This window comes from Rousettus aegyptiacus, unplaced genomic scaffold (assembly GCF_014176215.1).
Source record: "Rousettus aegyptiacus isolate mRouAeg1 unplaced genomic scaffold, mRouAeg1.p scaffold_m13_p_7, whole genome shotgun sequence".
NCBI classification, from domain to species: Eukaryota; Metazoa; Chordata; class Mammalia; order Chiroptera; family Pteropodidae; genus Rousettus; species Rousettus aegyptiacus.
In genome coordinates this window covers 3,232,158-3,247,139 of record NW_023416310.1, presented here as the reverse complement: position 1 = coordinate 3,247,139, position 14,982 = coordinate 3,232,158, and the positions used below count along the sequence as shown (strand labels likewise).

Here is a 14,982-nt window from a genome sequence, read left to right as displayed (position 1 = left end):
GCTCGAGCTCAGAAACCTGGGAGGCGACACAGAAAGAGTCATGATGAAAAGCGTGGACTCGGGTCAGAGGCTGGGGCGGAGACTCCGGCTTCAGTGCTCGCGGAGACACCCTGGGAAAGTTACTGAATCTGAGGCCGCGTTTCCTCTTCCAAAGCAGTGTGTGTGGACTCACAGGGCTGTCACAGGATTAGATGCATTTAACTTTTGTCAGGCACTTAGTGCCTAGCACATAGCAAGTGTTCATCGTGTCAGGATTTGTTAAATAAAAATAAGGAAGTGAGCCTACTTGCCCGTGGCCATACAGGTATTAATCAGGGAAATTGGTATTTGTATCCAGGTCCAACTGTTTGAGCTAAGGAATCACATAAGCTCCTCCCGGGAACAGACCACCCTCATCCATCTCTGCATTCTTGAAAAGCACACTGGTCCTGGGCACTGCGCAAATTTCAGAAGTGTTACTAAAAGAGTGGACTCTAACAGAACTTATAAAAACTTGTTTCTGAAAAGAGATTTATCAACACTAAAGAACTACAAAAGGAAAAAGCACAAAAAGCATAAAAGCCTCACCAAGATGACCCTATAATCTGGATGTCCATCCTGGGTATGTTTATCTTGCAGGCCTTAACTAGTAAATAAATTCCCACAGGATTACACTACAAACTGGAAAACGGGGGTGAAAGGGCAGGTGGTAACCATGGCTTCTCAATTCATTCACTATCTGATAGACTCTTCAAAGTCCCAACATAATACCAGCCTTCATTACAGTGAAGGAATTACAATGATCAGAGAGACAAGATGGCTATCACAAAGCAGCCCTGAGGGGTTAACCTCCCAGCCCTCCTGGACGATAATCAGATGACTCAGTCCAAAGCCTCTTCTCTGAATCTCTCTATTGTGAACTATTTTGGTTCCACTGAGTAAAAGAAAAAAAAAAAAAAATAGGGAGCACAGATTGAAGGTGTTCCCGACCCTAACAAGTAGGAACTGGAAATACACAGGTGAGCCTCGGAGCCCTGCTGGATGGACTCAGAGCGAGACTGCAGCCGGCCCCACGTCAACGCCCGGAGTCCCCTCCTCTGGAGGACAAGGGCAAACCCTCCACACAAGGTCACCAGTGCGCTTCCCGAAGGACCGAGCCATCCAAACAGCTTCCTACGTTTTTAAGGATCTTCACGCACTCATGCAGCTTTGCAAACACGAGCCTCTGAGAGAGGACCCAGTCTCTTCCCCACAGCCAGAGCAGCAAGGTGTCTGCCAGCCAGGAATGCCGGTGGCTGCACGCCCAGCCGCACCTGCCGCCCAGCGTCATTCATTCGGCAACACGCGCCGTGCGCGTCCTGTGTGTCAGGCCCAGTTCTGGGGGCCGAGGATGCTTCACTGCATAAAAAGTGTCAAAAACTCCCACCTCTGTGGAGCTTACGGCGCAGTGCGGGGGAGGGGAGACAGGAAAAGCCGTAACAAGTAAATCACGTGCAAGGTGAGGTGGCCAGACGCGCTGCGGGGAAGAGACGGGCAGCAGCAAGCTGGGTTAAATGGCGATCCATGCGGGCCTCTTGACAGGTGATGTTTCAGAGAGGTCAAGGCGTGAGCCATGTGGATCGCCTGGGAGATGGCTGTGGACAGAGGAACGGCCGGGCGAAGATTCTGAATCAGAGGCACCCGATGTGCCTGCCCGTGGCGCCGCGGGAGGCCGCGTGGCCGGACGGGGCCCCTCCTCAAAGGGCTTCCCCTCGGGAAAGGTGAGGGTGGCCTCGGAGGGGCCCCAGCAACGTTGATTCCTTCAGTGAATAGAATGCAGGGCGCTGATGGCATCCGCGAGGTCCTCGCGCGCCAGAGGGGCACAGTCTGGTGCAGAGCGCCGGCTCCCTGGGGCCAGCGCCCGTGCTGACGGCTAGCCCTGGGAGGCGGCGCGGGGCCCCTGGAAGCCAGGAGGAGTGTCATACAGCCGCTGGCACGGGCTGCTCCAGATGAACTTCACAGGAGAGGCAGAGACGAGACGCAGAGCAAGGGTCTCCCCAGCACAGGAATGACATTCAATGAAAGGACGGTGACATGCTGAGGGTGGCCAGTGGGAGAGTGAGAGGTGGACTGGACGGGCAGGCAGGGCCGGCTCGCCCAGGGCCTGGGCCCGGCGCCTGGTCATTGGCTAAAAAGGAAGCCATGAACGGGTACTGACGCCCACGTTAAAGGCCAGATCTCTGTCTGAGGACGGTCACCCTCACTGCGGCCAGCACTGAGGCTGTGGGATAATTCAGCTGACAAATGACAGGGGTAGGAATTGCAGCTGTAGGAATGGAGACGGGGGGGGGGGGGGGTCAGAGCGTTAGGGATTCAAGGACTCGTTAACCAGCCAGAGGCAAGCCGATGCCACCTCCCAAAGGCAGTACTGGGTCCGGAGCGGGGACAGCTTAGGCAGGGCTGGGCGCAGCCTCCTCGACTCTCACCTGCAGCAAGAAAGGGCAAGGCTGCTGGAGGGCAGACTCAAACCAACCCCCCTCCCCGCCCCCAACGGTGGCGACCGAAATGTCAGACATGGGACGTCTCTGCAAAGGGAGCACGCAGCGCGAGGCAGAAGGGTCCGGTCAGCAGAGCCAGCACGGGGATCCAGAGGGTGGGCCCTGGGGACACCCGAGGTCCAGGCAGATGGCAGGCCCGCTGCGTCAGGGGTGTCTACCAGCCAGAGCAAGGCCCTCGGACAGGCGACAGGAGGCAGGAGGCAGGAGTGGGCAGGGGGCAGGTGCCATCGACAGAAGTCAGGCCAGCGTCCAGGTGTCTGAAGGGGGTACGAGGCAGAGGCTCGGCCTCCAGGAGGAGGCAGCTTTGTGACACAAATAACCATTTACTCATTTGCTAAGCAGGCCCAGCTCTTGACTGAAACCCAAGTGTGTATAAAGCCCAGGCTATTTCTGCCACACTAGATGCCCATTAAAACTGGGGCTCAAAATTAGATGAGACCTCATATAACTCCAGAGTGGGTCCCCTGGCCCAAGGAGCTCCATCAAGGAGAAGCAGACAGATAGCCTGAAAACCCAGGCAGGGGTCAAAGAGAGACACACCTGCTCCCTGGAGGCTACCAGTCCTGGCCAGGGGGATGGGAGGAGCAGACTCACATAGAAAACCCCAACAGGGGACCATCTCTCCTGCTGGCAAGAAGGGGAACTGCTCTCGCCCAAGCTGGCAGAAGAAAAAGGAAGGAAGCGGACAGGGAAAGTGACCAGCGCATAACCACAGACCAACCCGAGGCCGGGCAGCGGGCCGGGCCCTCTCTGGAAATGGGCAGGTTCTCGCGCTGTCAGGAGGCAGGACAATGCCCTGTCCCCTACCGCATGCGACAAGCCGAGGGCCTCGCTCACGCAGCACGACGGCCTCGCCCCACGAGACCCGGGCCCCGCGCCTGGGCTTGGCGGCCGGCACGGGTCGCCGCTGCTTCACCGCAAAACCCTCGCAGGGCCTGTCTGAGCTGCCTGCGGGTCTCCCGGTGGTTAGAAGATGCAGACGCTCCCCGAGAACCTCCCTCAAGGCGGGGAAAGGTCCTCTGTTTTCCCCACACCTGCCCTGCCGGGGTAGAAGACAGGAAAAACCTCTTCGCCAAGTAGCTGGAGAGACGCGGGGACCACACGCAGCACGTCAGTTTCCGGCAGAACCCCGCCAGCCCCGCCCCCTCCCCGCCCCCAGGCTGGGTCTACCCAGGGAGAGCTCCTGGCAATCTGGCTGTAGGACCGCCCTCTGGAAACGAGTTGTGGGCCAGGTTTCTCTTGCTGGTTCCGGAGACCTCACAGGCCTTGGGCTCAGCTGGCGGTTTCTCTGAGACCCCTGCACGGTGGCAGGCTCATCTGTGCCATGTCACCATTACTGGTCTGCTTCATCCCCTGCGAGGCTCTGGGCAAGCAAGCCTGTTCACTCCCTCAGGCTGTAATGAGTGACTTGGCATTGCCATAGCAACTGCCTATCTTACCGCATTTATCAAACCATACTGTAATTGTTTGTTTACACATCTGTTTACGCTGCGAAACCCTGTGAGCTCTCAGAAATCCAAGGCTCTATTCACATTCGTAAACACCCCAGTGCCTGAACAGGATCTCGGTGAATGGTGGAGACTAGCAAAGACACACACAACTCTCCCGCAGAGATCCAGGGCTCTTCTCAGCCAATGCCCTCCGCAGAGCAAGGCTCGGCCCCGCCTCCCTCTACACAGGCTGTCTGTCCTGGCCCACGCTGACAGAGCCCGGCATGCCCCCGCCCGCAGTGGGCACAGCCCTCCAGGGCCCCACGCTGTCTTAGCTTTCTCCAAGCACCCCATCTCCCCCACCCCCAAGATTCAGGTCCTTTGTCCTAGGCCTGAAACATTCCCCCTGATCTCCTACTCTCATTGATTCATCATCTACTCAAGAGATACTCCGGAGTGGTCCTGGTGCAAGGCCTCGTCCCAGTGTTAGCAAAGATGCAGGCTCCCGCGGGAACCACGCCAGCCACACTGGTCCCCCCCTCCTCTGCAGACATGAGCGGGGCCACGTCCAGCGTCCCCAGAACACCTGTCAACCGCAGCACGGAGGCACCCCAAGGCTGAGTGGGGTTCCCCCCAGCACACGCTGCCTACCCCCTAAGCCAGCTCCACTGAGGGAAGCCTTCTTCCATGTCTGAACCAGCCTGGATTCCTTGTCCCTGAACCTGAGAGGTGATGACTCAGGAGGAAGAGAAGGACATGATTTTTTTTTTTAACGCCTTCAGCACCTGGTCTTCCTAGGTGGTCTCCCATCCAAGTACCAACCAGGCCCGACCCTGCTTAGCTTCCAAGATCAGACAGGATCGGGCACGTTCAGGGTGGCGTGGCCATAGAACACAATTCTGAAAAGGTAAAGACAGCTATCCTCCCATAGTGCTCTCCTCGTCTCACGCCCCCAAATCTGGACTCAAACTCCCCTCTCTGCTGAGCCAGCTCGCTGTCCTGACTGCCCGCTTCCCACCTGCTCTCCATCAAGGCATCCCCCACATCGGGAGATGGCAGGAGATGACAGGCGAGGCCGTCAGCAGGGAGCCGGGACTCCCCCACCTCTGGTGCTGGAGCCCCTGAGGGCCCTCGGAGCTCTGGGAAATGTCCCAGAGATTCAGCAGAAAATAGGACTACCGACGCACTTCACTACTGTGACAATAAAAGCAAAGTTTCAGTTATGCAGCACTAAGGAGGAAGAGTATCATTCAGGCTGTCTTTGTCAACTAAGCAGCATAAATTTACATATATTAGGTATCAATAGAAGTCATCTGCATTTGGGTGAGCCAGCTCACACACACACATTCTGTTGTCCCTCGGGATTCTGAGAAATTCCATTCTCAGATGGCGTCACGTTTGTCACCAGTCTAGGTGACGGCCAGATGGAGAGAGACCTCTGACACTTCGGAAGGAAGGGCACCTTCGACTTTCTGCAGCATAACAAAAGCACCTTATGTGCCCCGAACCAGCTCAGTGCTCCTCGGCCACCCTGAGCGCCCCGCCCCAAAGAAAGAGATCTAAACTCAAATATCAAAGCATGGCAACCAAACAGAAGGAGAAAACTGGAAAAATGGGGAGGAGGTATAAAAATGGAGACTCAGAGCCTGGATGCCACTCAGCTAAATTCCACCTAAATTCCCTTTCTCTTCTCCTCAAGGTTAACCGAGTGCGTAGGCAGGAGGTAAAAAAGGAAATGTGCGATGTAACTAGAATATTCACCCTGACACGTGATAGAAACATATTTTTAACACTGAAGGAAGATATGATTCCCTCAAAAGGGTATTTCACTCCAATGATAAATAATTCAAGATTGACTCCTCCAAGGTTATATGGCCACAGAGCACCTGCCATCACAGATGTGACATGGGTTACGCCTCACACTGAAAATCAGGAGCTCTTAGAACTTGATGTTTAAAGATTCCCCCCACTACATTTAAATAATAATCACACCTGCACTCCTAATGTTATCTGGGCTTTTCTCTCCAATCTCACTGCTATTATCTGGTTATTGTGAATAAACAGCACCTTTTCCCGGAACAGCTAATACCACTAGTATTAATAGTAATGGGCACTATTAATGCTCTTCTGACGTAATGTGTAAATATTCCTAAATTATCTGTCCTCCCAGTCATTTCTAAAGACAGTAACTCCCAACAACAATGTGTGTACCACAGTTGAAATGTCTTGTAAAATGCAGATACTGGACGAAGACGCTTCTAAACACAGAGTCTGCATTTGCCCATGTACGCAGTAACGCCACCCACACATTTTTTAAACTCAATAAAATGACAACTGTGCAGCCCCAGACACTCAGATGGTCCTGGGTAACAGAAAGTTCATTCATTGACAAGAGCTGCAAGATCCTGGTTCAAGACCCAGGGCAACCACGGTCTTATTTTGCTCAGCCACAAATCTCCGGGAGGTAGTTTCCTCAGCAATGAGGTGCAGGAGACCCACCCAGCCCAGTGTTTTGAAAATAGTCAAGTGTAAATAAAAATATGAGCTTATTACAGAAAAGAGCTCCTGCCCTCAGGGGTTTATAGTTTGGTTTCAGGAAGGAGGTCCACAGTGCAAATGATGCACTTGCTTCATGAGAGATTAATCACCGATGGACATTTGAGGGCCCAAGTGTCCAGCACGGCAGGACCCAGGGCGCACAGCACCAAGTCCCTCCCTTCAGCGAACGTGGGCCTTTAAGAGGAAGGGCTGAAGGGTACAGCGGACATCCCAGGTCTGACCCAATGATGGACGGACGGACGGACGGAAGATGAATTGATCCATCGATGGACTGACTGAAGGATCAACGGACAGACGAACAGATGGACAGATGGTTTAACCAGAGATGAACAAAGCGAGTCAGAGACTAACTGCTTTCAGAATTCAGAGAAGAAGGTGGTTCGGATGGACTGGGTGTGTTAGGGAAGGTTTTAATTTTTTCATTTTTCAATGAAGAAATTCTATATTAATTGGAATGCTTTATTGAGCAGGGATTTTGATAAATCTTTAAAAAAAAAGATTTTCTGTTTCTATAATCATTTCAAAGGATCACATGACAACCTTGATTTTGCAAACCAAACAGACTTATTTCTAAACATATAACAAGCCTTTTGAAGGAGAGGTATAAAAATCACAGAATTAAAAAGATAACCTGGCCCTTGACGGTCAACATTTTTCGAGAAGCAGGTGCCGGGCTCAAGGCCGTCGAAGGGAAAGAATGCTTCCTCCCTCTCCCGGGCACGCTCGCTCTCGGGGATGGGGGTCCAACGCGCAAACAAATGCAAACGGGGGAACTGCAGTTGGGAGCTTCCTCCCCAGAAGGAAGCGCCAGAATACTCTGAGGTCAGACAGGAAACCACAGCTCCCCCTCTCCCCGGCGTCCTCGACGGCAGGCCGAGGACCACGGGCGGTCCTCACACAAGTGCGCGTGTCCCAGAGACGGATTCACTCCGCCACGGCCCACACCCCGGCCCGAAGGACACCTGCGCCAGCACCGAAGGGAGGAGCTGTCCCCACGCTTTAACGTCCTCAGTGAACTAAAGCTCGTCATAATCGCACAGGAAAACAGAAGAAGAATTTTCATGGAAAAGTCTCCTCGGTGGATTACACGCTCCCCCGGCCACCGCAGCAGAGGATACTGACCTGACGACCCCTAAGGACCAAGCCGGCGGCGGCTCCGTGCGGCCCTCTAGGATTCCCCGGGGTCTAATTCTCTCCGCCCTCCCTGCCCTGGCCTCGGCTCTGGAGGACTGAGTCTCTCTTTCTATGTCCCTGCATGGCCTTTTCCAGGCCCCTGAGGATGACACAGCCTCACGGAGAACCAAACAGGCTTCAGAGCAGCTACCGTCCTCTTACACGGGGGTCTTTCTGTTTACTTCCTACGGTCGCTGGCTTTCATTATTCGACCTAACAGGCCATTTTCCTTTGGAAAAACAATAACAATTTCTGACACACTCACTGGCCGACATTACTCCCTAACCCAACCCAAAATCCGACAAAGCGTCAGGACCCTGTAACGGCTCCCGGGTGTGTCAGGGGCCCTGAACGTTGTATGTCGGGCCTTATGGCTCCCCGCACAGACGCCTGAAGGGTGCGAGGAGGCCCATAAATTAAAAGCGCAAATAAAAGAGGAGCCCCAAGAGATTTCGCTGAAGCGATTCTGTCATAAGATCGATCGAACCTCCTTTGCTTTGCTCTGATCAGAAAGAAGAAAATTGTTCCCTACAAAAACTAAGCTCCTTCCAACACTGCTACAGAAGACGATAAATCATTTTCAAAAGACGGACAGTAGACCCAGCTTGGGAAAACCGAGGGGGGCGGTGTGGCGGGAAAGGGGGCCCACATTAAATGTCGTCGCCAAAGCCCGAGCTTCGGCGTCACCAGAGAGCCCAAGCAGGCAGGCCTCGCCTGGGATCCAATGACACAGCTCCCCACCCGCCTCAGAGTCCTCCGGCTGGAACATCCTCTTTTAAAGAGAAAACACAGGGTCTTGAGGGTCTGGGAATACACCCCCGGTGAGGGAAGAAAAGAGAGAAGACAGGGAGAGGGAGGAGGGGAGGACGCGAAGCTCTGAACGCGGTCCGGACTGCAGCACGAGGGAAAGGCCACCGGGCCGCGGGGCAGGGACGAGAAGGGAGGCGGGGAAGGGTGCAGAGCCATCTCACCCGCCTCGCGGTTGTGACTGTGGACTCTGCCTGCTGGCAGCCCAGTCCGGCGGGACGTCTTCCAAATCAAAAGCCTGCGACCTGGCAAGCCACCGCCAGGCAAATGAAAGTACAGGTCCTGACAGCCCAGCTCGATCCTGTTTGCCCAAAAAAAGAAAACAAGTGAGCGAATTTACAAGGTGAGAAGAAAACCAGGAATCTCGATAATGACCTTTTGTCAAGGAGTGAGCGAGCGGTCTCTTACAGAAAGCAGCAGCAAAAAGCCAACTAACCAGCAAAAACAACGGGCTGTTCAGAGTTTGCTGCTGCGGAGACGATCGAGGTCTGGCTCCTGGGCTACTTCGCCTCCCGGTCCAAACCCCTCGTTTCAGACACCAGACATTCGGGGCGGTGACCTGCACAAGGTTGTACAGCCAGGTGGAGGCCGAATGAGAACCCGAATCAGCTCTTCTGACTCCGTGGCGACTGCTCTTTCCACTCCACCAGAGAAACGCAGCCAAATCCCAGAGCAAACATGAAAATCACAGTGCAAAGCAGAGGGCGCGTCCTCTGACGCTGAGCATACTGGCTCCCCCCAAGCCCTAGGGAAAAGCCCTCACGACCTTGATATAAGAAAACCAGTATTTACCTAAAGTTCAACAGTCCAAATTATTTAATGATCACAAAACCCTGTGATCTTTAACACAACCTGCTTTTCTCCAGAGATGCAAAGCACAGCAAAGACTCAGGACCAAGGTAAGCAGCAAAGACTGCGGCAGTCGCTTCAGGGCCAGACAGGTGGCAAGCTCCGCGGCCCCCTCCCCGCAAGCGTAAAGTCGCGGCGCGCCCGCCCGGCGGGATTCCAGCTTGGGGCCACCCACCACATGGCCTCCAGAGACCTGTGGCGGAGAAAATCAATAAAGGGCAGGACGGGAGAGGTGCCGTTCACGTGCACCTCTAAGCTCTTTGAAAGCACAACCGCGGGGAGCCCAGAGAAGGAGAAAGGAGAGGAGGGGCTGGGAAAAAGTGAAGGGCGGCCAGCGGCAGGCGAGCTGCTGCAGACACCTGGAGACACGGGACGGTTAAGGGCGGGAAGACCCTGCGGCTCATCTCATCCGACCCTCCAGGGGACAAATGAGGCCGCGGGGGCCGGACAGTGACGCCGCCTGCCCAGTCACAGGCCAGGGCTGTCAGAGGAATGACTACAGCACCAGCACTCAGCACGCTCGCTTCCTTTCGGAATCTCCCCGAAGCTCCCTAACTGCCAACAGCGTGCTGGCTTCTCGGTCGAGTCTGCCTAGGCACGCCACATCCGTGATTCACCGTGGCCACCTCTCCCAATGCAGGCTTGCTGACACGGACGGGCTACTGTGTGGGTCTGATCATTGCTCACCGGCCCTGGCGTCCTGTATAGGCGGCTGGGACGGCGTCCTTGGCCCCTCTGCTCTGAGAGGCCAGATCTGTCCTTCCAACTCACTTCGAGGAAGATAAGGTCACTTAATAAATAGTGACCTTAGTGTCTGATGACCCAGTCTAGGTGACCAGTCTCAGCAATAATGGGGACTGGCCCGCGGATGGTCAGTAGTCACCAACCTGCACTAAAAAGACCCACGGAAACATCTAAAGAGGAATCGTCACAGGCAATAGCGAGCCCAGCAGGAGAAGGTCAGGTGTGCATTAAAGGACCAACAGGAGGGAGACCCCTAGGACACAACGCTGATCTCAGGTGGTGGGGATTCCTGGTTCCATCAACTGCTACTTGTGGGAGGGGGACATAGCAACAGGCCCCACCTCACAGGAAAAATGATTCAATAATCAGCTGAAAACACAGCACAGTCCTTACCACAGAACTGAGGCTCAAAGAAATGTCAGCCATGGTAGCTGGCACTTAAGAAAGGACCATAATGAGACTGTGATCATTTCTGGGAAGCTAGCGAGAGAGGCCTCCAAGTCCTGATCACCTGGCTAGGATCCTAAAAGACACAGGAATTCATCATTTACAGAGAACTGTTTTCATCGGCCACCTGATTTATTGACAGCATCTGTGCATAAAATCATATCGACAGAGCCATCTTCAGCACTGACTGGAAGATGACATCACTATTAACCCCGTCAGCAGAGCGGGCCTCCTGCCAGACCGTGAGCAATGCCTGGGCCACTGCTCCCCGGGGCTGGGGAGAGGCCGAGGAGAAACCATCTCTGCAGCAACAAGGACAGAGGCGGCAGAGAGGAAACAGCAGCAGCGAGAATTCTGGAGAAGCAGCCACTTAAGAAATGCAACACGTGCAACTTACTAACAGCAAAAGAGCGGTCACCCTGGTGACAAGAGGCAACGTCACCGCGGAGGGCCAGGCGCCACAGACGCAGGTGGCTGCTAGCAGAACGGCTCTCGTGTCAGAAGGCCTGAGTTAGGTTCCTGCCTCCACCACTTCCTCTCTGTGACCCTGCGAAAGTGGCTTGCTTCTCTGGACCTCGGAGGGCTCTCGTAGTAATTAAATAAGTTAGTAGTTAATGCACGTAAAGAACTGTAAGCATGCCTGGCATACGGTGCCCAATAAATGCTAGAAAGAAAAGAAAGAGGGGGAAAAAAGACAACAGAGACCAACAGTAACACTCCTCCACGGTCTGGATATCCCAGGCAGGCAGGCTCCCACGACGGCAGCATTTCACGTGCATGACCTCCCGGGAAACAACGCAGACGGCTCGGTCTCCCTTGAAACTCTGAGCAGAAGGTAGCTGTGAACCCACTATCGCTTCACGATCAAGCTTGCCCTATAGCGTCAAGGACAGACGGCATATGACATGCTAGAAAAACAACTGGCCTGCAGGGACCGAGCCCAGCTCGGCGACCCAACTACGGGGCTCAGGGATGCAGCTCACAGTTTTGAAAACTCCAGGGCATGCATAAGCGTACGCCTAACCCATGGGACCCCACGGGAAACTGCCAAGCCCTGACCTTGAAAAATGCAGAGGGTACCATGGCTGTCAAATCCCAACTGGCAGCTCCACTCAGCACCCCCAGTTCCTCTAAACACCTTTACTATTTGATAATTTTAACACTGGCTTAGGGTGTTCTCAACCAGACTCTAAGAACCAATTCTTGACGATGACAGTAAGTATAATCATCATGAAGCCTGTTTAAACAGCATTGTTACAGAGTCAATCACGTACTCCAAAAACAATGAACTGAAAGAATCTTACCATCAAGCCTGGGATGCTTAGCCTGAATCACATCTAGATCTCATTAGCCTAACTGAGATTTAACACTGTCTTCAATTATGAATTAAGCAACACGCCATGGGAGTATTAGCAGCGCCTGTGACTGTAATAAAAAATATATTAATATAACATTAGAGCTGTTAGAAATATCTTACAATATTGTACCCATTCGTCAGCACTTCAAGATTATTTATTCGACCCACTACCAAATCTTCAAATGCTTTTAGTAAAGAAGCATATATTAGTAAGATAACGGTCTTTCAGATACGTTGCTGAACTGTATCTCAATATATTCGGTTCCCTTTGAAATCCTATGTATTTAATTTGATGCATTAAGATATCTTCCTGAAACAAAGTCCAGCACCTTCATCAGTGTCAGAGGGGTCCATGGTACCTCTCCCCACCACCAAAAAAAGGCAAAGAAGATAAACCAGAATCGTACCCAGAAGATGAGAACGTAAGTGCTTTAGAGGGAGGCCACTAGCCCTGTCCGGTTTTCCAACTCTGATATTTGGCAGCGACCACATGTTGGTAGGTGCCCAATAGGAACTTATGAATCAATAAGTAACACAACCAAATACCGATAAAAATACAGCCCGAGCATTCCAGCTCTGGTTGATGGCCCATTTATCCCACAACGCCGTTCCTATGGTACGGTGATCATGATCCAAAAGCACCTGGAAGGCCACATGACACAGAAAAGTGCAAGCGAAGGAGCCAGGTTCCTATTGCGGGACAATGGTTTTGAGAACTTATCACCTCCCTTTAGGAGGGAAGAGGAGTGTTCGGGGCGCTGAATCAGGGACAGTGTCCCAGGCATCATCTGACACAGCCAAGAGAGCCTCACCTGTTACATGTGCCTAGAAATAACGGAGAGAAGCGAACACACCCCTCCGGCCCCATCTGCACAGCTACGCTTCGATCGCTCCCCATCAGCGTCGCCCACCAAGTCCAAGTCCCTCCTACCTGGAGGACTACAACAGACCCCCCCCCCCCCAGCCCCATGAGATCTGCGCCTGTAAATCAGGTCATGTAATTCCCCCACTCAAGCCCTCCCACAGCTTCCCAACACCTCTAACAGAGCGCAATGCCCTCCAAGACAGGAGGCCTGGTGCGACCCGCCCTGCCCGCCCCTCCTCCTCCTCCTGTCCCTCACTACCTCTCTCCCAGAACATGGCCGCCTTCCGTCCCCAGTGCCCCAGCCCGGCGGCGTTTCCGGCTCGGGCCTGGCAGGCTCCCTCACTTCGTTCCCGGCTCTGCTCCCACGCTATCTCCTCAGAGAAGCCTCTCCTATCTCCGAAGCCACTTTCCAGTCCCATGTTCTGCACAACTCTCCTTCAAAGCACTTAGCACTACCTGACACCACATTACATAATTACGGGTTTACCACGGTGCTTACCAACTCGATTTGGGGAGAGGCTTTAAAAAAACGACAATGCTCCAGGCCCCACCCAAAGCAATGAAGCCAGAATTTCTGGGAGGGGGCCAGGCATCTCGACTCCACAAAACGCCCCAAGTGATTTGAATGTGCAGCCAGGGTTCACGGTCTAGAACGTGCTTCTCAAACATTAACGTGCCCGTGAGGACCTGGGGTGCTATCAAACAGCAGGCTCTGACTCCGCAGGTCTGAGACTCTGCATTTCCAGCGAGTTCTCAGTGAGCCCTTCCTGAGCTGCGAGGGTCTAAGACAGCACTCACTGTCCAACACAACTCTGCACAGTGACAAAAACGTTCCATGTAGACGCCGTCCGATACACGTGGCTGCTGAGCACGTGAAATGTGCTGAGAACCTGACCTTTTTATCTTCGGCGGCCACGCTGGGCAGTGCAGGTCCAGGACGCGATGGCTCCGTGAAGACGAGGACCAGTGCTGAGCAACGTGGACAGAGTGTGAGGGACGGACCGAGGCCTACTCCAAAGTCCCGGCCTGAGCGGGCCCTCTGTGGAGGGGGTGGCTGTGAAAACTCAACCAGAGGCTACCCCCTCGGGAGCGGATCGATAGTCATTGATAGTCACCTGAGGCAGGGCGGCAGTCTCAGAGGACCACACCGAGGCACCGTAGTGACTGAGGCGCGAGGTGACTACCTCGCACACAGCATCACGGCGGGCCCTCCCAACCCCAGCCCCTGGCTCTAGGACTGTGGGGAAAGCGCTCACAACATCTGACTGACTGCACTGATTTGTTTATAGGGAGTCTGTCTCTCCCACTGAGCTGCAGAGTGTTTCAAAGAGAGAATTTATTCCTCTTCATACTCTATTCCCACCGCCTAGCACACAGCAGGACTCGATAAATGCCGAGTGAATGGCAGAGCCTAGAACCCACCAGGACTAGAATTCGTACTTTTACTGTTAATCACAAGAAAGAGAGAAATTGAATGGTGGTGGGGGAATCCAGATGAGAAGAAAAGATTGTTTCTTCCTTGAATGATGCAAAAATTTCCAGACGCATAAATCCAGAGTTCAGAACACAGCATGGTGAGCACCACGGAACCTCACTTCCAAAAACACAAATGCCTGGGCAAGAAGCGGACGTCCCGACAGCAAATTCAAAAAAGTCTATTAGTCTGGAATCTGGAAGAGCTGTTTTTCAAACAAGTCACAAAGGACCAAGATTCAGAACCACATTCTTGCCTAAAAAGCCCGTAGGCCCGGTTCCCACTAAAACTGCTGGGAGGGGCATCTGGCCCAAGGACAGCAAGGCCCCTGGGAGTCTGTGCGACCCAAAATCTCAGTCTACCCCTGCGGTTAGAATCCTGTGTTTGTGACAGCACTGAGATTTCCAAGGTAACCAAGGACAACAGAGTAGAGAATTATGGCCCCGGAAGGAAGAAGATTAAATTTTAATACTTACAAGTCAACATCAAATTTATTTTTAAAACTACGTATCTAACAAAGCCAAATAAGCAAGGCGGACTGGATGGTGCTCTAAAGGGAGCGTGGGGGGTCTAACTTCACACGCCAGTATTCTAAGTATGCACACAATTTTCCCCTATTTTGAGACTATTTCACAGTGCTCACAGAGTCAAAGAAATTGAGGCAGAAATACCCTCCCCTAAAAGAGAGGAAAAGCTCACTTTTCAGATTTATACCATGACTACTTAATTTTTCTACTATTTCCAAAGACACAGGGCGTACT

At 53.2% G+C, this 14,982-nt stretch overlaps 1 protein-coding gene and 1 pseudogene across 7 annotated transcripts in view; both read right to left on the bottom strand.

Moving 5' to 3' along the window:
• ASAP2 (ArfGAP with SH3 domain, ankyrin repeat and PH domain 2) overlaps positions 1-14,982 on the bottom strand; it is a 136,215-nt gene that overhangs the window by 117,983 nt on the left and 3,250 nt on the right. The gene's annotated exons all lie outside the window — the stretch shown is intronic.
• Positions 4,720-4,838, bottom strand: LOC118605966 (annotated as a pseudogene).